At 43.5% G+C, this 23,281-nt stretch overlaps 1 long non-coding RNA gene across 10 annotated transcripts in view; it reads left to right on the top strand.

Moving 5' to 3' along the window:
- LOC148223479 (uncharacterized) overlaps positions 1-22,861 on the top strand; it is a 31,907-nt gene extending 9,046 nt beyond the window's left edge. For 4 of the 10 annotated variants that reach the window (XR_015804298.1, XR_015804297.1, XR_015804299.1 and 1 more), the window contains 3 exons: positions 6,998-10,451; positions 17,061-17,189; positions 18,727-20,726. This is a non-coding gene — a long non-coding RNA (uncharacterized LOC148223479). Of the gene's footprint in view, positions 1-2,804; positions 10,452-17,060; positions 17,190-18,726; positions 20,727-22,472 lie in introns of those variants that run through there. The other 6 variants (XR_015804303.1, XR_015804304.1, XR_015804301.1 and 3 more) reach the window with 6 other exon arrangements.
- The last annotated feature ends 420 nt before the right edge of the window (positions 22,862-23,281 follow it).

The following is a 23,281-nucleotide window of genomic DNA, read 5'->3' as shown; positions in this document are numbered from 1 at the left end:
TTACACCCAGAAATTTTACACTTAAATTTTGCACTCAGAAATTTTTAGGCTCAGAAATTTTTGACACTCAGCCATTTTTTACACTCAGAAATTTTTACTCAGAAATTTTTACACTCAGAAATTGTTACACCCAGAAATTGTTACAATGAGAAATTTTACACCCAGAAATTGTTACACTCAGAAATTTTTACACTCAGAAATTTTTACACTCAGAAATTTTTATACTCAGAAATTTTTACATTCAGATTTTTTTTGCACTCAGAAATTTTACACTCAAATTTTTTGCACTCAGAAATTTTGTACTCAGAAATTTTACACTCAAATGTTTTACACTCAGAAATTTTTACACTCAGAAATTTTACACTCGGAAATTTTACACCCAGAAATTTTACACTTAAATTTTGCACTCAGAAATTTTTAGGCTCAGAAATTTTTGACACTCAGACATTTTTTACACTCAGAAATTTTTACTCAGAAATTTTTACACTCGGAAATTGTTACACTCAGAAATTTTTACACTCAGAAATTTTTATACTCAGAAATTTTTACGTTCAGATTTTTTTTTGCACTCAGAAATTTTACACTCAAATTTTTTACACTCAGAAATTTTGCACTCAGAAATTTTACACTCAAATTTTTTACACTCAGAAATTTTTACACTCGGAAATTTTACACTTCAATTTTGCACTCAGAAATTTTTAGGCTCAGAAATTTTTGACACTCAGAAATTTTTTACACTCAGAAATTTTTACTCAGAAATTTTTACACTCGGAAATTGTTACACCCAGAAATTGTTACAATGAGAAATTTTACACTCAGAAATTTTTATACTCAGAAATTTTTACATTCAGAATTTTTTTGCACTCAGAAATTTTACACTCAGAAATTTTTTATACTCAAAAATTTTTAAATCAGAAATTTTTACACTCAGAAATTCTTACACTCAGAAATTTTTGACACTCGGAAATTTTTACTCAGAAATTTTTTCACTCGGAAATTTTTACACTCAAATTTTTACACTCAGAAATTGTTACACCCAGAAATTTTTGACACTCGGAAATATTACACTCAGAAATTTTTGCTCAGAAATTTTACTAATATAATATAATGTAATGTAATGTAATGGTGGCCTCAGGGATAACGACAGCATCTTTATTAAAATTAAATTAAATTAAATTAAATTAAACAAAACAAAATAAAATAAAATAGAATAAAATAAAATAAAATAAAATAAAAGAGAATAGAATAGAATAGAATAACATAAAATAAAATAAAATAAAATAAAAGAGAATAGAATAGAATAGAATAACATAAAATAAAATAAAATAAAATAAAATAAAATAAAATAAAATAAAATAAAATAAAATAAAATAAAATAAATTCCACCAGCACTTGTCCATTGGACACAACTCTCCTGGAGCATCCCACCAAATTTAATTCTTTCCTTTGTTTCTTTTTTTTCCCCATTTTCCCCACACTTCCTGCTAATTAACCATCAGAGGAATAATTTTATTTGTTTGTGACTCCGGAAATTTCCGATTTTCCAGCCCGTGGACAATGCTGGGCCATAGGCTGAGTGCGTTCCTGACCTATTTAAAATTAATTTTCCTGCTAAAAAAATCCTTTAATGGGACGCGGCTGCCACACTGCAGGGAGAGGAAAATTGGGATTTTCAGGAATGTCACGGTTGGAGCAGAGAGAGGAGAGAGGCAAAAAAAAAACAGGAGCCAGGTGATTATCTGATAATGAAATTAATTATTTGAGATGGTGGGAATAATTCGGATTTATCTGATATAATAAAATTAATTATTTGAGATTGTGGGAATCATTTGGAATAATTAAATTAAAATAAAATAAAATAAAATAGAGCAAAACAAAATAAAATAAAATAAAACAGAACAAAATAAAATATATGAGATAATAAAATTCATGATTTGAGATTGTGGGAATAATTTGGATTTATCTGACATTGAAATTCATTATTTGGAATCCAGAAATTCTGGAAATAACCAGGATTTATCCAATAATGAAATTCAAGATTTGAGATTGTGGGAATAATTCAGATTTATCTGATCTAATAAAATTCATGATTTGAGATTGTGGGAATAATTCGGATTTATCTGATATAATAAAATTCATTATTTGGAATCCAGAGATGTTGGGAATAACCCGGAATGTTGGAGGTTAAAGGATCAGAAATTTGGCCAAGACTTTTAGGAATTTTTGCCAATATGAAGATATTTATCCAGAAGCTGAAATATTCAGGAAATTGCTGAAATCCAAGACAAATCCTCAAGTTTTGTTTCCTTCAGAGCTCACATTCCTAAAATCCATCACGGCTCTTTATTTTAAAATATTTGCTGCATTATTTAAATTTCTTCTTATTTAAAGCTGTTAAAAATGGCTCATTTTGGGGGGGGGGGGTCACAAATTAAAAACCATCTCCAAAAAAAAAAAAAAAAAAAAAAAAAAAAGAAAATCTGAGTAGAGAATTCAACTTCTGGTTCAAAAAAAAAAAATTCCACTTTGTTTCAAAGCTGAGTTTTTTCCAGGCCTGGATGCTAAATATAATAATAATAATAATAATAATAATAATAATAATAATATTATTATTATTATTATTATTATTATTATTATTATTATATTGAATATATACGAATTATTCCTGCAGGGAAGAGCCCTCTCCTGGGGAATTGGGACACGTGGAATTTTTTTGGAATTTTTTTTTATTTTTTTGGAATTTTTTTGGAATTTTTTTGGATTTTTTTTGGAATTTTTTTGGAATTTTTTTTTTTAATTTCTTTGCTGGCAGCCACTGACCCCCCCCCCCCCCCCCCCAGGAGAACTCTGCATTTAACCTGAGGCTGTAGAGAAATTTCCAAAATTAAATTCTAGAACCGGGATTATGGGGGCGTGGTTTAAATAAAAGTGGGTAATGTCACACGGTGGAAAAAAAATTCGAATTCAAAATTTTAGAATAGAGTAAAAATTCAATTTAAAGCAAAATTGAAGTTTTCGGACAAAGTTTTTTTTTCCTTCTTTTTCATCTTCCTAGCTCTGAGTGGTATTTTGTAATTAAATTGAAAAATCCACATTGCAGACCACGAGTAGTTAGTTCTTGAGTTAAAAGTAGAAATTTTTTAATTGGGCAGTTTATCCTTAAAAGGTTTCGTAGGGAGAGAAATAATTTCTAAATTTTTAATTTGTTCTCTTGAAATGCCATAAAATTCTGAAATACAGATAAAAACTAAGAAATATCTGAGTCCAACAAGAAATACCCTCTCTCAAGCATTTAACCCCGACTTTAGAAAAAAAAAAAAAATAAATAAAAGAAAATAAAAGAGAAAATGGGGGTTTTTTGGGAATGGTGAGCAGGAATCCCATCCAGCCTCACCACCTGCAATTTTCCAGGTTTTGTGCTCCTGATCCACGAATTTTCGCTGCAGACACCGAAATTGGGTCTGATGAGTGACAGTGAAATCATTAACGCAGAAATCCCAAAATTCCTGAGCTTGGGAAAAGCTCCGGGATCGTTGAGTCCCACCCTGTGCCCATCCCAGAGCTCTGAGTGCCACCCCCAGGAATTCCTGGGACACCTCCAGGGATGAGAGAGCTCCCAGCTCCATTTTGTCAGGATCCAGGAACAAATGGGAGTGGTTGAAATCATTCCCAAAATGCTCAAGGAGAAATGAATCACCAAAATTTTTAATATTTTTAAATAAATCCCAATAAATGAACTTGTGTTGACCCCAAGGTGTTTGCACACAATTAATGAGCAATCAGGAAAAAAAAATAAAGAAATAAAAGCAAGAGAACATCTCTCATTAACTTCAACAGGCTCTAGACTGGAGAATGAGTTGGGTATTCCAAAGTCAACTGAATCCCAAAATCCCAGGAACATTTAGGATGGAAAATCCCTCCAGGATCAACCTGAGCCCAATTCCCACCCTGTGCCCATCCCAGAGCTCTGAGTGCCACCCCCAGGAATTGCTGGGACACCTCCAGGGATGGGCACTCCAAACCTCCCTGGGCACTTCCAATCCCTGCCCACCCTTTCCATGAAGGAATTCCTGCTGGTTAATTTTTAATTAATTAATTTCTATCATTAATGCTGGCTGCGAATGTGACACTGTGTCCCTGATCTCCTGTCCCCTCCTCTCCGGGTCACCTGGAGGGATTTCAGGGATATTTTTTGGGGGGATATTTCTTTGCAGGACTTGGTCCGTGCCACTTGCAGAAGGGTTAAAATGCTGCTGGAGACTGGGACAAACTGGGACAAACTGGGGAATCCCACATTTCCCCAGTCAGGGACACCCCCAGCCTGGAAATTGGGAATATTCCCTTTTGGGTGGGTGTGTGAAAGCACCGAGATCGTTCAAACACGGAGATAAATCCTGAAGGGGCTCCACAACATTTCTGTGATTTGGGATTGGGAATCCTGCAAACCTGGATGTTCCCAGCCCATCCTGCTGATATTGGAATTTTTTGGACACAAAATGACCAAACCTGGGCGAGCTGAGCCCCACAACGAGGGGGTGACAATGACCCAAACAGGATCCCCAATCCTTTGGGATAAATCCTGGAATTTTGATTTGGATATCAATTCCCTGCCGTGGCTTTTCACTTCCAAGACACACAAGGACAAAGAAAAGGCACAAAGTGCAGGAATTTTCCCTCCAGCACTGACAAAATCCAAGTTTTTCCCAATTTTTTTCCCATCCAACCCCTCCAGATCTTTATTTTCCTGATAATGCAGCAGCTGCAACTTGCTCAGGCACCACTTAATGCAGTCCCAAAGAGCAGCAGGAATTTTTTTTTTTTTGTAGGGATCACTACTCCCAGCTCATGGAAAATTAAAGGGCACCTGAGGATGAGGTTCAGGCAGACTGGAGATTTTTTTCCATAATGCTGATTTTCTTCATAAAATAAAACTGATATTATTTTTTTTTCCCTTGTCTGGTGCACAAACCAACTTCCTCTGGCTCAGCTGGAAATCCACGAAGGAGAGAAGGAATTTTTTTGGAAAAACCAACAGGAGAAAGGGATTTTTGCCAGGGTTTACAACTCCAGAAGGAGAGTGCACAGCTCCAGGGGGGAGGCTGGAATAATTAATGGAGCAGAAATTCATCCCATCACACATTGATTTTACTCGATTTTTTCACTTATTTTATGCTGTCAAAACCCAGAGAAATTAATTTTTTTCAATGTTCATTGGCTTTGAGATGGGGCTCGATGTCTGTCCCCACTTCCAGCCCAGGTTTGTCACAGAACTTGGAGAGTTCAGCTCCTGGAACAGCCAGATGGGAATTTCTGAATTTTGGGATTAATTTCCAGCCCGGGTTTGTCACAGAGCCTGCACAGTTTGGCCAAATGGGGCTGCAGGAGTTGGAGTTTCTGAGCTTTGGGGGAAATTCCAGGTTCAGGGGGATTTGGGGCAGGTGCTTTGGGGAGGCTGCACCTTGCTGGCACCTCAGCAATGGGGAAAGGAGAGGGAATGTGCAGGCAGGAATTTGGGATAAAAGGGAATTTGCACCCTCCAAAATCTCGAGAGGGAAAACTCCAGGGGACTCTCCTTGCCTGAAATTCCAGGACTCCTCTGTCTCCCGTGTGGACACTGGGACAGTGGAAGGTGTCCCATGGCAGGGGGTGGAATGAGATGGGATTTTAGGTCTCTTCCAACCCAAACCATTCCAGGATTCTCTGTCTGTCCTTGCCAACAGCTCCATGGGATACCTGAGTGCTCCACCACAACTCAGGGCTCCTCATCCTACAAACATCCCAAAATCTGCTTCCTCCTGGCTGTGGGCACTGGACACTTTTCCCAAGGAAGGGGAAATTTGGGGTTGATTTATTTCAGTCCAGTTTGTGAGTGATGCCCTCCAGGACACTTTCCAGGCTGGCAGCAGGAAAAGCAGTGAACGTTCACCCTGCTTAAATAAAGAAGATTTCTATTTCCCTGACATTGGATAAATCTGCTCCATTTATCCCCAATTCCATCCCTAAAGGACCAAGTTATCTTTAAAACAAACAACAGAATAGCTGGAGTGGGATGTTTCATTCCTGCCGATAAAACGATTGTAAAAGTAGCAATTTCTCTGTGTGGGGTTTTATTTCCCTTTACTGGGTCGAGGTTTGGGCTCTGGGAACAGATTGCTCCAATTTTTCTCTCCATGTGGGAAGCACCACTCCACAGGCAGAGCGTGAAGGACTTGGCTTTCCTGTGGATGTGCTCTTGACTTGGCTCCAGTTCACATTCCAAGCAGGACAAGGGAATTTTCAGCTTCTGAGCCTCTCCCCACGGGGGTTTTCACGCAGCCCTAAAGAGAAGCAGGCACCGAGGAGAATTCCAGGAAATCCCACAAGGGTTTGGGATGGAAAAGCTCATCCCATTCCCACCCCCTTTTTTCCATGGCAGGGACACCTCCCATTGTCCCAGTGCCCAACCTGGCCTTGGACATTCCAGGGATCCACTCTGGAAATTCCAGCCCAGCCAGGAATTCCCAATTCCCAAAATCCCACCCAAATCTTCCCTTTTCCTGTTTGAAGCCATTCCCTGTGTCCTGTCCCTCCATCCCTTGTCCCCAGTCCCTCTCCAGCTCTCCTGGAGCCCCTTTAGGTGCCCTCAGCTCTCCCTGGATCCTTCTCCTCTCCAGGGGAACATTCCCAGCTCTCCCAGCCTGGATCCAGAGCAGCTCCAACCTCTCGTGGCTCTCCTCATCATTTGAGAGACACCTGGAAAAAAAAAAAAATCATGGAATCAAACTAAAGCTCTGCCTGTCTTCCCTGAATTTCCACCTTTTTCCATCCCCTCTGTCCCAGATCCCCCTCCTTGGCACGGACTGATCACTTTGACACCCGTTAAAATTCCTGGATCAGCTCAGATTCCTCTTCCTCGTCCTTCCAAATCCTCAAAACCAATTTTTTTTTTTTTTGTTGATAAGGGCTCCGATTGAATTTTATTTTAAATCTCTATTTTATTTTTTTCTTTACTTTCCAGGCCACCTGGACAGGATCTGGAGCCCCACACTAAAGGACACAACAGCTCTGATGATGCCTTTTCCAGGGGAAATATTTTGGAATGCAATCTGTTTAATTCTCTGGGACCTTTGGGACACAAGAGCACGGTAGCTGAGCAGCTCTTCATCCGGAAATCAGCTGAAATAGATTTTTCCTCCCCAACCTTTTTGTGTTTCTCCTCTGTGAGAATCAGTTTAATCAGGGAAAATAAGAATTTCAAAGGATTTTCAGGTTGCTCTGTCAGCACTGAGTCCCTTCCAGAGCCCAGCAGTGCCTGGAATCAGTGATGTGTCCTAGGAAATCAACTTCTCCCTAAATGTGGAATATCCTGCTTGGAAAGGATTCACAAAGATCATCGAGTCCAGCTCCTGGGCGTGCACAGGGCAACTCCAAAAATCCCAAAATTATTTTTTTTCCTTCTTTTTTTTTTTTTTTTTTTTTTCCCCTCTTCCCTCTGTCCTGCTTCATCAACCCAGCCTCTCTCCATCCGAATTCCCAGTATTTTGCCAACATTATCGAGGTCTGGTTTCCCACAATCTTTCCTGGCATGTTGGAATCTTGGAATTTTAGGGTCGTTAAGGTTGGAAAAGACCTGGGAATGTTCAAGGCCAGGCTTGGAGCAGCCTGGGACATTGGGAGGTGTCCCTGGGCATGGCAGGGGTGGCACTGGATGAGCTTTGGGGTCCCTTCCAACCCAAACAATTCCATGGATCTGCGATTCTCCTTCAGCTGAGGGGCTCTTCCCAAATTTTAGGAGGGGCCAATTTTTGATTTTTATCCCTGCTGATGGTGATCCCATGGAAATGAGTTGGCTACAAGCTGGAATTTTGGCCAGAAGAGGGGGAAAAAATTCTCTGGGGAGGTGGAGATAATGGAAAATTTTCAGTTTTTAGGTGGACAGAGTGAAGGGTGGAAAGCTGAGCTTGCTGCTCCTGGGTAAGTCAGAGATGTAGGGAAATAATTGTGGAAATAAAACATGGACCAAAAAAAAAAAACATGGGAAAAATTGTGGAGAGGAACCAAATCATGGACACCAAAACCATGGAAAAAATTGTGGAGAGGAAACAAAACATGGGCAAAAAAAAAATATGGGAAAAATCGGGGGGAGGGAATCATGGACACCAAAAAAATGGAAAAAATTGTGGACAGGAAAGAAAACATGGACAACAAAACAATGGGAAATAATTGTGGAGAGGAAAGAAATCATGGACAGAAAACCATGGAAAAAAATGGTGGAGAGGAAAAAAATCATGGACAACAAAACCTCGGGTGGGGCAGTAAAACTCTGCAGGTGCTGCGAGAAAGATATTTGGGAATGTGTGAGAAAAAAAATCAGGGAGCTCTGGATAAGGAGATGATGGAATTTGAAGGGGGAAGAGGAATTTTGGTGAGGTCACAGGGGAATTTTGGTGAGGTCAGAAATGAATTTTATTGTGGTCACAGGGGAATTTTGGGGTGGTCACAGATGAATTTTGGTGAGGTTACAGGTGAATTTGGGTGAGGTCACAGGTGAATTTTGGTGAGGTTACAGGTGAATTTGGGTGAGGTCACAGGTGAATTTTGGTGAGGTCACAGGTGAGTTTTGGTGAGGTCACAGGTGAATTTTGGTGAGGTCACAGGTGAATTTTGGTGAGGTCACAGGTGAATTTTGGTGAGGTCACAGGTGAGTTTTGGGGTGGTCACAGATGAATTTTGGTGAGGTCACAGGTGAATTTTGGTGAGGTCACAGGGGAATTTTGGTGTGAGCAGGAGCAGATCAAACAGGAGCAGAACTGAAACTTCATCAGCCTTGGCTCCTCTGGAAATTCCATCCCAAATTCCTGCCTGGGAAGTTCATTAAGTTCAAGCACCCAATTAACACCGAGGTCAAACCCCTTCCCTGCCAGCCAAGGGCTCCAGCACGGCAGGAATTCCCAAGTTTTGCATTAATTGGATTTTTATCGGGGTTTCAAAAGGGAAAGTGCTCAGTAATCACAGCAAATCGAGGGGACACTTGGAAAAATGGAGGGGGTGACAACACGAATGAAGCCAACCCTGCTCGGGTCTAATCACAGATAAAAATGGACAATGTGGATTTGAAAATCCTCTGGAATAAATCAACACCAGGATCAGCCTCACCTGATCATTTTTCATGCTGGTCAATCACCTTTAAATTGGGATTTTCTGACACAGCAACAGCAGAGATCAGAGATTGCCCAGTGCTGCCCACAGCTGGAGGAGCCAAGCTTCGAAAATTCATTTTTATCACATTATTTCCAGGAAATTCAGAATGATTTGACTTTCTTCTATGGGTTATACGTGGGGGAAATGCAGCATTTTGGTTCCTTGGGAAAGAAGAAATAAAAATAGAAGTAGAAATAGAAATAGAAATAGAAATAGAAATAGAAATAGAAATAGAAATACAAAGACAAAGACAAAGACAAAGACAAAGACAAAGACAAATAATAGAAATAGAAATAGAAAAAGAAAATAATTAAAATTAAAATTAAAAATAAGAATAAAATCAAAAATAAAATCAATACCAATTAAAAAAATAAAAGTTAAAGTAAAAGTTAAAGTTAAAGTAAAAGGATAAATATAAATAGTGTAAATATAAACATAGATAACATAAATATATAGAATATATACATATAAAAATTAAATATATTTACATTTATATTTACATTTACATTTATATTTATATTTACATTTATATTTATATTTATATTTATATTTATATTTATATTTATATTTATATTTATATTTATATTTATATTTATAAAAATTACAGAAATATCAATTAAGGGACATCATTGCCCACACAAATGTGCCGTGCCTGGCTCTTCATCCCTTTTCCTCTCCAAGATATTTGGAGCACCAGGAAACAACGGGAGGTCCCAAAATCCCAGAATTCCAGGATGAGTTGGGAGGGATCAGCTCCTTCCATGCCCTGCCATGGATTCCTCCAAGCCTGATCCAAAGGGATGAAGGGAATCATTTCTTAGGTGCTGTTGAGAAGAATTTCCAAACTCTGAACTATTGGGGAAAGCGGCTCCAGCTCTTTTTTTGGAGGTTCCCAGGGAATTTTGGGAAGGGGTCAGAGCTCCAGGCTGGGGACAGGGTGGGGACTGGGACTTGGTGAGCTTGGAGGGCTTTTCCAGCTGGAATAATTCCATGATTGTGTCTGGGATACCCTGACATATCTGAAGTTGGTGCAAATCCCTCTTTTCCCACATCCCAGTTTTTTTTTTTTTTTTTTCCTGCGCCTGCTTTCCCGTTTTTTAATAATTTTTAATAATTTTCCTTCTTCTGCTCTGAATTGTTCCTCTCCACCCTCCTGGCAGCTGGATCCCAATCCTCATCCTGACCTTTCCGAGTCCTCTCGTCTAAAGGTTCCTTTAATTCCGTGGCACATCCCAGAATAGCGATTTTCAGGATTAATCCCGGGTTACTGGGTGAGTCATTTCGTTTATTTGTATAAAAACCCCCCGTTCTCTTTATTCCCCTCTCCCAAATCCCAGGATGAAAAGGGAGGATGAGCAGATTATAATGCCGGATATTTTTATTCCTAGAAGGAGATTATAACGCACATTTCCTGAGGGCTGAGGGAAATTGGGATGCTGGGAAAAATCTCACTCAAATCTGCATCCATGGAATTCGTTCCAGTGGGGTTTTTTTTTTCCCCCCCCCCGGATGCTTTGACAAAACCTCTCCCTCATTTCCCATTGCATGAGGAGCTCCTTCCCAGCTCCAGGAATTTGGGAGATCCTATTGGGATATTTTATGGATTTGTTCCGTTTTGGGAGGTGGAATCTTAATAATAAACAAAATTTTAAGGGGAAAAAAAACCCCAAGGAAAAGTGAAATGGTGACTCCCTCCTTCCCAGCTCACTGGGTCAAACACAGGAATATCCAGAATCCCTCCTGGATAAAACTTGGCTGAATTGTCATTTTGGGGAAAAAGGAAAAAAAAGGAAAAAAAAACTTCCAGTTTTTCTCAGTTTGGAGGGATTTGAGGGACAAATCAAAAACAGTGAACATCCATAATCCCTCCTGGATAAAACTTGGCTGAATTGTCATTTTGGAAAAAAGGGGGAAAAAAAGGAAAAAAAAACTTCCAGTTTTTCTCAGTTTGGAGGGATTTGTGGGACAAATCAAACACAGGGAATATCCATAATCCCTCCTGGAAAAGTTCAGTTAAATTGTTATCCCGAGAGAAAACGGGAAACAAAAATCAACCAAAGTTTCCCAGTTTTCTCGGTTTGGAGGGATTTGTGGGACACACCTCCCATGCTCATCCATCCCTTCCAGCCAGGAGAACCTGGAATTTGGTTTTTCCAAGAGCAAAAAAAAAGTTCAGAAAGTTCAGATTTCCCAACACGACCCCGTTGCTTTTCCTTATTCCAGCTGCTGTGGGATCAGTGGCACTTCCACAATTCCATCTTTGAAAGCCTCGTTGTGTTTTGGGAATCTGTTGCCAGGCAGGGATTTGACCAAAAATAAAGGGAATATTTAATTCAATTTTTCCAGCCCTGGTTCCACCTTGGGAACAACCAAAAATGTTTTTGTAGTTTTCCTCCAAAGCTGCAGGGATGATGTGCAAGGCTCTGGTTTTCCTCTGGGATGCAGTGGGAAAAGGCTGCTCTGCTGTTCCAAATCTCCCCTTTGATCTGGGTAGGAAATGCTCGGCTCCTGCCCTGGCTGGAGCATCTCCCCATGGGATGATGGAATTTGATCAGCCCTGCCCTGGGACTGCATGGCCATGGACAGGAGAGATCTCCTGGAGGGAGGATGGGCTGTGGGCAAGAGAAAGAACAAAAGTTGAAATTCCAGCTTCCCCTGCATTTCTCCCTCACTTCTCACTCCATGAGGAGCTTCCCTCCAGCTCTGGATGTTCAGGAGTTTGGGAAGTGCACATTGGAATCTCATTCCATGGATTTGTTCAGGTTTGGGAGGTGGGACAACAAGAATATTGCTGTCAACCTTTTCCACAACAAAATCTTCCCAGATATCCAACCTGAGCCTCCCCTCCCCTCCCTCTCCTCCTGTCCCTGTTCCCTGGGAGCAGAGCCCAACCCTGGCTGTCCCCTCCTGTCAGGGAATTGTGGAAATTTTCCATCATTTCCACCTGGTTGAACATTTTATTCCTCAGCTGGGCATCAGGGAATTGTCCAAGCTGCTGGAATTCCTTATCCACAAAATTCAAACCCTTAAACAAGTTTTTTGGTGACCTTTGTGGGGAAATATTGGGGGACAGGTGGATACAGCTGGTTTTACCTGGATGACAGAATTCCCACTGGACAGGAGAGAGGATGGATTGGTGAATCATGGAATTGTGGTGAATCATGGAATTGTGAATCATGGAATTGTGGTGAGTCATGGAATTGTGAATCATGGAATTGTGAATCATGGAATTGTGGTGAGTCATGGAATTGTGGAAAGGTTTGAGTTCAGAGGATGTTAAATCCCATCCAGTCCCAACCCCCTTCCATGATCAGGGACACCTTCAACTATCCCAGGTTTTTCCAAGTCCCATCCAACCTGGCCTTGGACATTTCCAGGGAATTCCACTTGAAATCCCAGCTGGAGCAAAACTGATTTCAAAACCGGATCAAACAAGTGGAGATTCCAGAGCCTGACCCTCTTTTGGGACAGGAAGATTTTTTGGGACAAGCTGCCTGTCAGATTCCTTAAAAACCTAGAATTTTTGGATTTATCACCACATTTCCCTGGCTGGTTGCTCAGAGCCTCAGCCCTCATCCTGTGCTGGATTTTAGCCTCAGGAGCAGCAGAATTTTCCCATCTGGAAACATCCCAGATTATTTGCTGATAAAGTTTGGAAAAGGCTGAGCCGTATTTTCTTCCCTATTCCTGGCAGGAAAAATCAACTCCACCTGTCCAGCAGGTTCAAATAAAGGAGTAAAAAAAGCAGCATCGTGGATATATTACACAGGAAAACCTATTTCAATCCATTTATTCACTACATGGGAAATCTAATTTAAATCCATTTATTCACTGCATTTAAATAAAAGTCAGAGCAAGGAAAATGTAAAAAAAAATTGGCATCATAAATGCCGTGGTTTTGTCATGTTTTCTGTACATCAAATATTTGTTTTACTGCAGAACTTCCCTGGAATCTTGCTGGGAGCTGCCAGGGAATTGCCAGCAATTATTTCCTTGGTATTTGCTTAAATAGCCCTGAGGTTTAATATTGTTTGATGCCTTCTGAAATATCCTGGGAAGGCAGAACTCTGAGCTCTGCTGCTGCCCAGAGAGGAATTTTTTATTCCAGAAAATCGGGAAGTAATTCCACATCCCTCACTCCTGCCAGCAGTGGGAGAATTCAGGAACAAGGGACATTTTCCAGCAGCCTCATTGTCCATGAATGGGAAAAATTTCCAGGTGGGACAGCCTGAAAGACACGAAGAGATGCAGGGAAAAGCAAAAAAAAAAAAATATATATATGGAAAAACCACCTGTGGAATTCTCAATCCATCAATATCCTACAAGAGTTTCCTTCCCTCCCTCCTTTCTCCTTTCCTCTCCTTTCTTCCTTCCTCTTTTCCTTGTTGGTCCTTCTGTCCCATGGATCCAATAAATCCACAATAAATCCACATTTCCCTGGGGGAGGATCTGGCCTTGCTTTGGGAATTTTTTCTGTGTTTTTTGCAGACCATGGGGAATGTTACAGCCTTGAACTGGGCCTGCAGGGACACCTGGACACAGCCAAAAAAATGGGATTTGGGGAATTTCTTGGTTTGGTTTTTGTAGATGGAAAGGTTGGAGAGGAGAAGGATCCAGGGAGAGCTGAGGGCACCTAAAGGGGCTCCAGGAGAGCTGGAGAGGGACTGGGGACAAGGGATGGAGGGACAGGACCCAGGGAATGGCTTCAAACTGGAAAAGGGAAGATTTGGGTGGGATTTTGGGAATTGGGAATTCCTGGCTGGGCTGGAATTCCCAGATTTGCTGTGGCTGCCCCTGGATCCCTGGAATTGTCCAAGGCCAGGTTGGACATTGGGACAGTGGGAGGTGTCCCTGCCCATGGGATGGGATTCCAGATCCTTCCAACCCAAATCCTTCTGGAATTCTGTGACATTGTCCTCTCCCCTGCTCCTTTTAGTGTGACTAAAAGCATTAGCCCTTCCATAATACTTCCTGTTAATATAAATAAATAGGAAAAGCTAATTTTAGATTATTTTAATCTGATTTTTTAAATTCAGACTTTGGGTATTTAAAGACATTTTTCAATCCATGGTGTCAATGCAGCACCTGAAAAACCTGAGCACGCTCCACTGGGCCATTAATTATATTTAAATCACAATAATTGAATTGTATGATGTTGTACATATTTAAAGGTGCCATTGAACAGAAGGAATTTCTGCCCTCACAACCACAGCCTGCCCATATTAATAATTTGGAGGATTAACATAAAAAAAAACCCAAAAAACCCCACACAAATCCAGCTTTGTTTGCTGACCTGAGGTTTCCACTTTGTGCAATAAATTCGGGCCAATCCAGACTGCAAATATTTATTGCTGTCCTCAGAGCCATTAGCAGAGCTTCAGTCAATAAAAGATGAGAACTCTGAGGCCAAGGAGTGGTTTAAGATTCCAAAAAAAATTATTTATTACACGAGGAAAGAGGAAAACAACATCTGGGAGGGCGAAATTCCATGAGATGTTGGCACAGGGGGTGGCTCCACCTGGAATAACTCCTGGCCTGGGAAATGGAGCCTTTGGAGCTCCAAACAAATTTGGTGCCATGGAGCTGATCCCAAAGAAATGAGCTCCCAACAGGAATTCAGCTCAACACATTCCCAAAGAACAGGAATGGTGGAACTGGAGCTGCTCACTGGGAAATGTGAGGATCCACGAGGAACAATTTGTGTCCATTTCCAGCATTTCCAAGGATTTCTCTTTGGAGGGAGGGCTGGGGTCAGATCCCCATCCCTTGTTGGTGTTGCTGTCCCAGAGCCCAGGTCAGGTTTGTTCCCATGGGCTCAGAGGGGACAAATCCGTGGTCTCTGATCCTTGGAAATGTCCTGGGATTTCATTTTCCTGCTTTGGCTGCTGGTGCTGCTTGGAAAATAACTTCCCCCAAACCCACACCAGTGGGGTTAGAACCCAGATTGGGTTGGGTGGGAAGGGACCTTAAATCCCATTATCCCATTATCCCATTATCCCATTATCCCATTATCCCATTATCCCATCCCATCCCATTATCCCATTATCCCATCCCATTCCCACCCCTTTTCCATGGCAGGGACACCTCCCACTGTCCCCAATGTCCAACCTGGCCTTGGGCACTGCCAGGGATCCACTCTGGGAATTCCAGCCCAGCCAGGAATTCCCAAGATCCCACCTCAATCTCCCCTTTTCCAGTTTAAAGCCATTCCCTGTGTCCTGTCCCTCCATCCCTTGTCCCCAGTCCCTCTCCAGCTCTCCTGGAGCCCCTTTAGGTGCCCTCAGCTCTCCCTGGATCCTTCTCCTCTCCAGGGGAACATTCCCAGCTCTCCCAGCATTTCCTCACAGCAGAGTTTATATTTTCTGTCGTCTTTAAGAGAAAAATGATTCAGAAAAAGAAGTTTTAAAAAAGCCCCAACAACTGTGAAAAGCTTTTAAAAAATCCTTTTTCTCTTTTCCTTCCCCAAAAATGAAGTTTTTATTGCTTTTTCTGGTCAGGCCTAAGGCAGGATTTGCTATTTGAAAAACAAACTGCCAGCAGCCTCCAGCAAAGACAAGCTGCAATCTCTGGTTTCTTCCTGCTGCCTGTGATTTCCTTGCCTTTGTAAATATTTCTTCCAAGCAAGAAATCCAGCAGGATTTATTTGATCGACCACACATTTCTGCACAATCCATGGGGGGAATGTCAGGTAGGATTTGTAAGCAGATCCAGATGGAAGTGGAGCTCAGGGAAGAGTGAGGTTGGAGGGGTTTATCCCATCTAACCTTGGGATCTTCCTTCTTAAATCCTTAAGGCAGCCAAGCTCCTGGAATTTGGGAATATAAAGGACATTTCCTATTTATCAGGAAGCAGCTCTGTGCCTTTCCCAAAAGGAAGGAAGGGAGGTTTGAGACCGTGGAAATGTTCTCCAGGTCCTGGTGCTGAGGAGCAGAGTTGGGAAAAATCTCTTGGAGAGCATCAGGTGCCAGCCAGGATCCAGTGGAGGATGCAGGGAGGAGGTGGAGAAAGGATGGGATTTTCATTGTGGGTTCTTAAATCCATCCCAGAACTCAGAGGAGGAACAGGGAGGGGTTTGGGGTATCCCATGTGGGGTCAGGAGTTGGATTGATGATCCCTGTAAATCCAGCTCAGGTTATTCCATGACTCCACGACTCAGTGGAGAGTCAGTTTATGCCAAAATAAAGACTTTTCTCTCCTGTGCTTTGCAAATTCCAAAGAATTCCTGCTCAGAACAGCTGGATCCATGAAAAGCCAGTGAAGTGGTGGCAGCTGCAGGCACAATCCTGCCAGGAACACCGGTGATCCCAGCTCCACTGGTGCCTGGAAAGGCTGAGCTGGGACAGGGAGCAGGCAGAGCAAAAGGAATAAAATCAGGATTTATTGAAAGGATTCACCTCGGGCAGTGCAAGAGCCCGGCCAGGGCTGCACCCAAATCAAATCCCAGATGGATCCTGGGCACGAGTTTGACACTTTGATAAGTTTGGGTTCATCTTGGGGTCAATTGTCCAAGCACAGCCCCAGGCTATGAAGGCTCAGCCTCCTGGATTGTCCCTTTTCCCTTTTCCCTTTCCCCTTTTTGGGTTCTGTCCTTCATTCTCCAGATGGGAAGGGATTCTTTTCTCCACCCCCCCCGTGAACAGAACTCACTCACACCCAACATCGAATTCCAGAGTTCACACCCAGCAGCAGAGCCTGGAAAATATCCAAGATAAACCCCAAGGCATCACCAGCCAGGACTGACAGCTCCCCAAGACTCACATTCCCCCCTCTGTGCTTCATTCCCAGTTTTTTCCATCCTGATGGAGCTGGAGAGGGAGCTGGAGGATGCTCCCATCTCCTCCTGCTGCCCTAGGTCAAAATACCTTTTCCTAAATGCACAGATCTGACATTGAAACGTGGACCTTGATCCTGTGGATGGAGGCAAAAGGCACAGCTCAGTTCCCAAAAATCATGAGCCAGTCTGGAGAACGTTTGGAAATGGTTAAAAAGGAGCACAAATAAACCCACAGGTGAGTTTCTGCCTTTTATCCTCCTTTCCCTAATTCCCAGGAGCCCATGGAGAGCTGAAGGGATGCCCAAAGCAGTGGGGACTCAGGGCAGGAAGTGTGGGTGGTTCCCGACGTTTGGAATTTATGGTTTGTTGATCCCAGAATGCCAGCATGGACAGGCTGGAAGGGACCCCAGAGGGTCACTGGTGTCACCTCCCTGCTCCAGCAGGGCCATCCCAGAGCTCAGGGCACAGGATTGTGTCCATTGGCTCTGGAATATCCCAGCGAGGAGACTCCAGCCCCTCTCTGGGCTCTGCTCAGGGCAGGAGTTCTGCTCCTGTGCCAGGGAATTCCTGGGATCAGCCCCTGCTCCTTTCTCTTGTCCCACTCCTGGGCACCACCGAGAAGATCCTGGTTCAGTTCAGGGCCATTTCTTTCCTATTTGGGAACCAAAATGCCCCAAAATCTGCACTGGAACACACCTGGATCACTGGTCATGCCCAGCTGAAGGGAGGTTCTACATCAATCCTCCCCAAATTGCTCTTTTTGAGATCTCTGGACTCTTCTGGAAACCAAAGCAGGAACTTGGAAGCAGCAGGAGTGTGCAGTGTGGGCTCTAAATCAGATTTGCATTTCTGCTCAGCAGCTCAGCTCTGCTCCCTGCCCAAAATGAGCCAAGAGCTGCTCCTGCAGCAGCTGAGCCAGCACAGAGCCCCTGACAGCCCCTGAGCCGCCCTCTGCTCTGCTCCAGCTGCTCCTCAGCCTTCCCTTCTCCCACCCTGAAGGATTTTATCCCAATTACTGAGGCTCCCCACCCCCCTGGAAACACAATCCCAAAGATTTCCCTTCACGGGGCTTTGGGGTGGATTTTCTTCAGCTTGGAAGGGCTCAGAGCCCCTGGCAGAGGCTAAAGGGGCTCCAGGAGAGCTGGAGAGGGACTGGGGACAAGGGATGGAGGGACAGGACACAGGGAATGGCTTTTAGCTGGAAAAAGAGAGATTTGGGTGGGATGTTGGGAATTGGGAATTCCTGGCTGGGCTGGAATTCCCAGATTTGCTGTGGCTGCCCCTGGATCCCTGGCAGTGCCCAAGGCCAGGTTGGGCATTGGGACAGTGGGAGGTGTCCCTGCCATGGCAGGGGTGGGAATGGGGGGGATTTAAGGTCCCACCCAATCCAAACCTTCCTGGAATTCCAAGATTCTCTAAATCCTGGGATCTGTGGCCTCGCACAGCAAAGGGAGAGCAGGGAACTGCAGAGTTCATTTCAGTCTCTCAATCAAAATCTAATCAGAATCGAATAAAAACGGACAAATCTCTAATTGCATTTCACACCGGTTTTCTTTCACGGCCAGAGTCAATATTCCAACAATAAAACTGATCCCAGAATAAACCTGGATTATCAAATCCCTTTGCTTTGTTGGATAAATGAATCATCAAGCCCTTAACAATCCCAGCAGCTCAGGCAGATTTGTGCAGCACTGCAAACAGAAGGGGAAATTCCATCTTTATTCACCTAAATTCTCATGGATTTTTTTCTTTCCTTTCCTCTTCCTTCCAAGACTTCTCCAATCCCTCGTGGAAAATCAAAGCACATCCCTGAAATCTTCTCCTCTTCTGAGCCAAACGTTTCCTCACTCAGATCAGCTCAGGCCTTGCTGCAGTCCCGAGTTTGGCTTTGGAAAACTCAGGGAAAGTCAATTTTTAGGGAGATGTGAGGGATCACATCAGAGCTGGAACAGTAATGGATAAATCCCATCCATCCCAGCAACGAGAACCCCCGGTGATCCTCACAAACTTCCCAAAAGTTTGGGCACAAAAAAAAAAAAAATCCTCACAACATCTGAAGATATTTATAAAAACCTGAGGGGGAGGGGGAAAAAGGGTCAAAACACAAAGGAAAAATCCGCAGCAGTTTTATAATCTTTATAATCCCATTTTCTGGGGGTCTGTGGAACAACTTCTGCCAACATCCCCCCCAAACTCAGGGCTGCTGAGGGGTTTCAATATTCAGATTTTTAACGAGGTGCCCGGTTAAGATGAGGCAGAGCTGCTTGTGCTCCAATTTCTCACAGGATCCTGAGGACTCGGACGTGCAGAGCCTTTGTGGGGTTGGGAATAAAAAAAAAAAAAAGGAAAATGAAATCCTTTGTGTCGTTCTGATGGAGAAGAGGGGATGGGGAAGGGTAGGACGGGGAGGTTGGGTACAAAATTCCCTGGGGAGTGGAGGATGTGAGGCTGGGATGGTTCCACGAGTGAGAAGTGGGAAAATCTTGGCTCCTGTCATTGGCATCTCCCTGGATGGAGCCAGATCCATTTCAAGTTTCAAAGGAAAATCGTTCCCATGGAAAAGAGAAGGATCCAGGGAAATCTCAGAGCCCTTCCAGGACCTAAAGGGGCTCCAGGAGAGGGACTGGGGACAAGGGATGGAGGGACAGGACACAGGGAATGGCTTCAAATTGGGAAAAGGGAGATTTAGATGGGATATTGGGAAGGAATTCCTGGCTGGGAGGGTGGGGAGACTCTGGAATAGAATTCCCAGATTTGCTGTGGCTGCCCCTGGATCCCTGGCAGTGTCCAAAGCCAGGTTGGAGCAGCCTGGGACAGTGGGAGGTGTCCCTGGGCTTTAAGATCCCTTTCAACTCAAAAAATTCCATGACTGATTCCATGAGAATCCTGGGAATTAATGACCAATCCTTATAAAAGACTCATCTGCTTAAAAAAAAAAAAAAAAAAAATCTGTAAATTTGAATTCATCACTTCTCCCCATCTTTTCCTATTTTGAAGGAAGGAAAAAGCCAGAGATGTTTTTTCTGGGAAAAAAAAACAAACTCCTGGGCATGGAATGATCCCCCCCCCCCCAGGCAGTACCAGGAATTTGGGGAAGGAAATCCCAGCAGCAGCACTGGGAAAGGAACACAAACATTTCTCTCCCCTGTCACACCTGAGTGAATTCCTGTGGTGCCCCATTCCCATCATCCCACCAGGTGTGGGCAGGGATGAACTTCACCTCTCCAGGTCTGTCTGGAGCTGCTGACCAAAAGTCACCCAGGGAGAAGAATCCATCAGCGTGGCCAGGACACTGAGCAATTAAAGGGAAATTAAAAACCTCTCTGAAATGTCTCTCTGCCTCATTTTGGTTTGAAATGGAAAAAAAAAAAAAACAATATTTTTTGGAAGTTTAGGAAAATCAGCCGTGTGTGGGGAATTTGGGATTCCCTCTGGAGGTGCCATTTCAGGGCTAAGGAATAGCAAAAGCTCAGCCAAAATTGAATTTATATCAGGCTGGGCCTGTGCCCACCTAGAGGCTGGCACGGGGTACTCTGGCTGCTCCCAAAATGTCTCAGATCTGTTGGAAAATAGGAAAATAAAGCTGAGGGTGAGCTGGGGTTGCTTCACCAGGAAAAGGTTATAAAATGTAATTTTCCATCTTTAACATGAAGTTATGTTATCAATTAAAATCTGGGATTTATCTGTGAATAATGAAGTCCAGTGGGTGACCAGGGAGGCTGGTTGGGAATGAGAGGAAGAGTCAAAATTAAAAGGAATTTGAAAATGAAAAGGAATTTGATTTCTGGCTTCATTTCTGGGGACTACAAAGATATTGAGGGGCTGGAGAGTGTCCAGGGAAAGGAACAGAGCTGGGAAAGGGAATGGAGAATTCCTGAGGGAGCTGGGAAGGGAATGGAGAATTCCTGAGGGGGCTGGGAAGGGAATGGAGAATTCCTGAGGGAGCTGGGAAGGGAATGGAGAATTCCTGAGGGAGCTGGGAAGGGAATGGAGAATTCCTGAGGGAGCTGGGAAGGGGCTCAGCCTGGAGAAAAGGAGGCTCAGGGGGGCCCTTGTGGCTCTGCACAACTCCCTGACAGGAGGGGACAGCCGGGGGGATTTGGGATCTGCTCGCAGGGAACAGGGACAGGAGGAGAGGGAACGGCCTCAGGCTGGGCCAGGGCAGGCTCAGGGTGGATTTTAGGGAATTTTTTCATGGACGGTGATTGATGTTTGGTTGATCTTCGATGACTTTTCCAACCTTAACAATTCCACAATTCCATGATTCCTTTTGGAAATGGGTCCATCCAATCTCCTGCAGGACCTGGTCCATCCCTAAGGACCAACCATTCCCATTTCCAAGGTTTGAAATATTCAGAGTTTTCCAAGCAGGCCAACACAAGGATCTGAGGGAAGTTGCAGCTCTGAGGCCACGCTTGAATGGCTCAATCCCAATCATGGGATTGTTTTCCTTCCACTCTAAGTAGGGATGAAATAATCAATTTATGATGAAGTTTGTGCTGTCCAATATTCCAGTAATTCAATTTGCCAGGTGGGAGCATCCGAGTCATTAATCACCTGTTCTGTGCTTGATACTCTTTTAATATTTAATGCCAGGAGAAGTCATTTGTTTGTTTAGAGATGTCAGGGACAAACCAGCTGTGATTTCAATTCAGCCCAGACAAGAGAGATGAAGACATCTTTTAAAACTGCTTTAAAAAGGAGTCTCTTTGTCTAAAGGAAGAGCCACGATGTAGAGGGAATAAATCAAGTCAGGCTGAAGCTTCAGAAATGAGTAGAGAAAAAAAGAAGAGCCCTTGTTCCTTTGTTGGTGCCCAGGACAGATTTTTTTTCTAAGCTGTGTTGCTTTAAAACCGGTTTTAGATGCTTCTTCAGAGCAGGGGAAGGGAAAAAATTTATCTTATTTTGGCCCCCAAATCTCAAGGTGGATATGGAGGGGCTGGAGAGTGTCCAGGGAAGGGAACAGAGCTGGGGAGGGAATGGAGAATTCCTGAGGGAGCTGGGAAGGGAATGGAGAATTCCTGAGGGAGCTGGGAAGGGGCTCAGCCTGGAGAAAAGGAGGCTCAGGGGGGCCCTTGTGGCTCTGCACAACTCCCTGCCAGGAGGGGACAGCCGGGGGGATTTGGGATCTGCTCCCAGGTGATGCCTTGGGGTTTATCTTGGATATTTTCCAGGCTCTGCTGCTGGGTGTGAACTCTGGAATTTGATGTTGGGTGTGAGTGAGTTCTGTTCACAGGAGGGGTGGAGAAAAGAATCCCTTCCCATCTGGAGAATGAAGGAGAGAACCCAAAAAGGGAAAAGAGACAATCCAGGGGGCTGAGCCTTCATAGCCTGGGGCTGTGCTTGGACAATTGACCCCAAGATGAACCCAAACTTATCAAAGTGTCCAACTCGTGCCCAGGATCCATCTGGGATTTGATTTGGGTGCAGCCCTGGCCGGGCTCTTGCACTGCCCGAGGTGAATCCTTTCAATAAATCCTGATTTTATTCCTTCTGCTCTGCCTGCTCCCTGTCCCAGCTCAGCCTTTCCAGGCCTCACCTGGGCGTGGATTTGAGATGAAACCACAACTCAGCTTTAATTCTCTCAGCTCCAACCTTCATTACAGATCAGGAACCAGAGCCAAGCCCGTCAGGAATTGTTTGAGGGAACCCAGGCTGATGTAGAGGACAATGAAACAAGTCAAACCTTCCGGGTCCTGCAGCAAACTGGGCTGGTGTTCTCGTGGTGAAGAAACAGAGCAGCAGCACAGCCTTTTTCCAGGAAGCAGCAGGAGTGATTTATTGCAGGAGCTGTCACGTTTTTATAGAATGGTTTGCTGAACCCAAGGGTAGAAAAAACTCCTTGGTTCAAGGAAGGCAACACTTCTTGTAAACGTGTTTTTATTAAAACATTTTGTTCTTCACGTGCTCCTTTTGTTAACACCACCAGGTGTTCAACTTCGTTATTAATTCTTTCTCTTTGGTGTTTTTTGGTTTTTTTTTTAGTAGCTTGGGAAAACTTACACTGATGTTTTCCCTGCCTCTCACCAGCACCCACAGGCTGGCACGAAGGACATTGAGGGACATTCCCATGTGGAAGTGGCTCCATTGTCATGTAGCCATGGGAAGGGATTTTAACCCTTTAAGTGCAGGGGAAATAAGATGCACAGCTCCATGGTTGTTTTTTATGACAGAAAGAAAGAGCCGAGTTTATTCAGGAACACTCTTGGTTTTATAGCAGGACTGCAACTCCCAGAGCAGAGAAAAGGAGATTGGTTCAGAGAGAAGACACCCCATGGCCAGGGCCTGGGCACACACCACAACAGGGGTTTGATTTTGGTATTAATT

This window comes from Sturnus vulgaris, chromosome 6, assembly GCF_052056855.1.
Source record: "Sturnus vulgaris isolate bStuVul1 chromosome 6, bStuVul1.hap1, whole genome shotgun sequence".
NCBI lineage: Eukaryota > Metazoa > Chordata > Aves > Passeriformes > Sturnidae > Sturnus > Sturnus vulgaris.
This window is presented reverse-complemented; position numbering and strand designations above follow the sequence as displayed.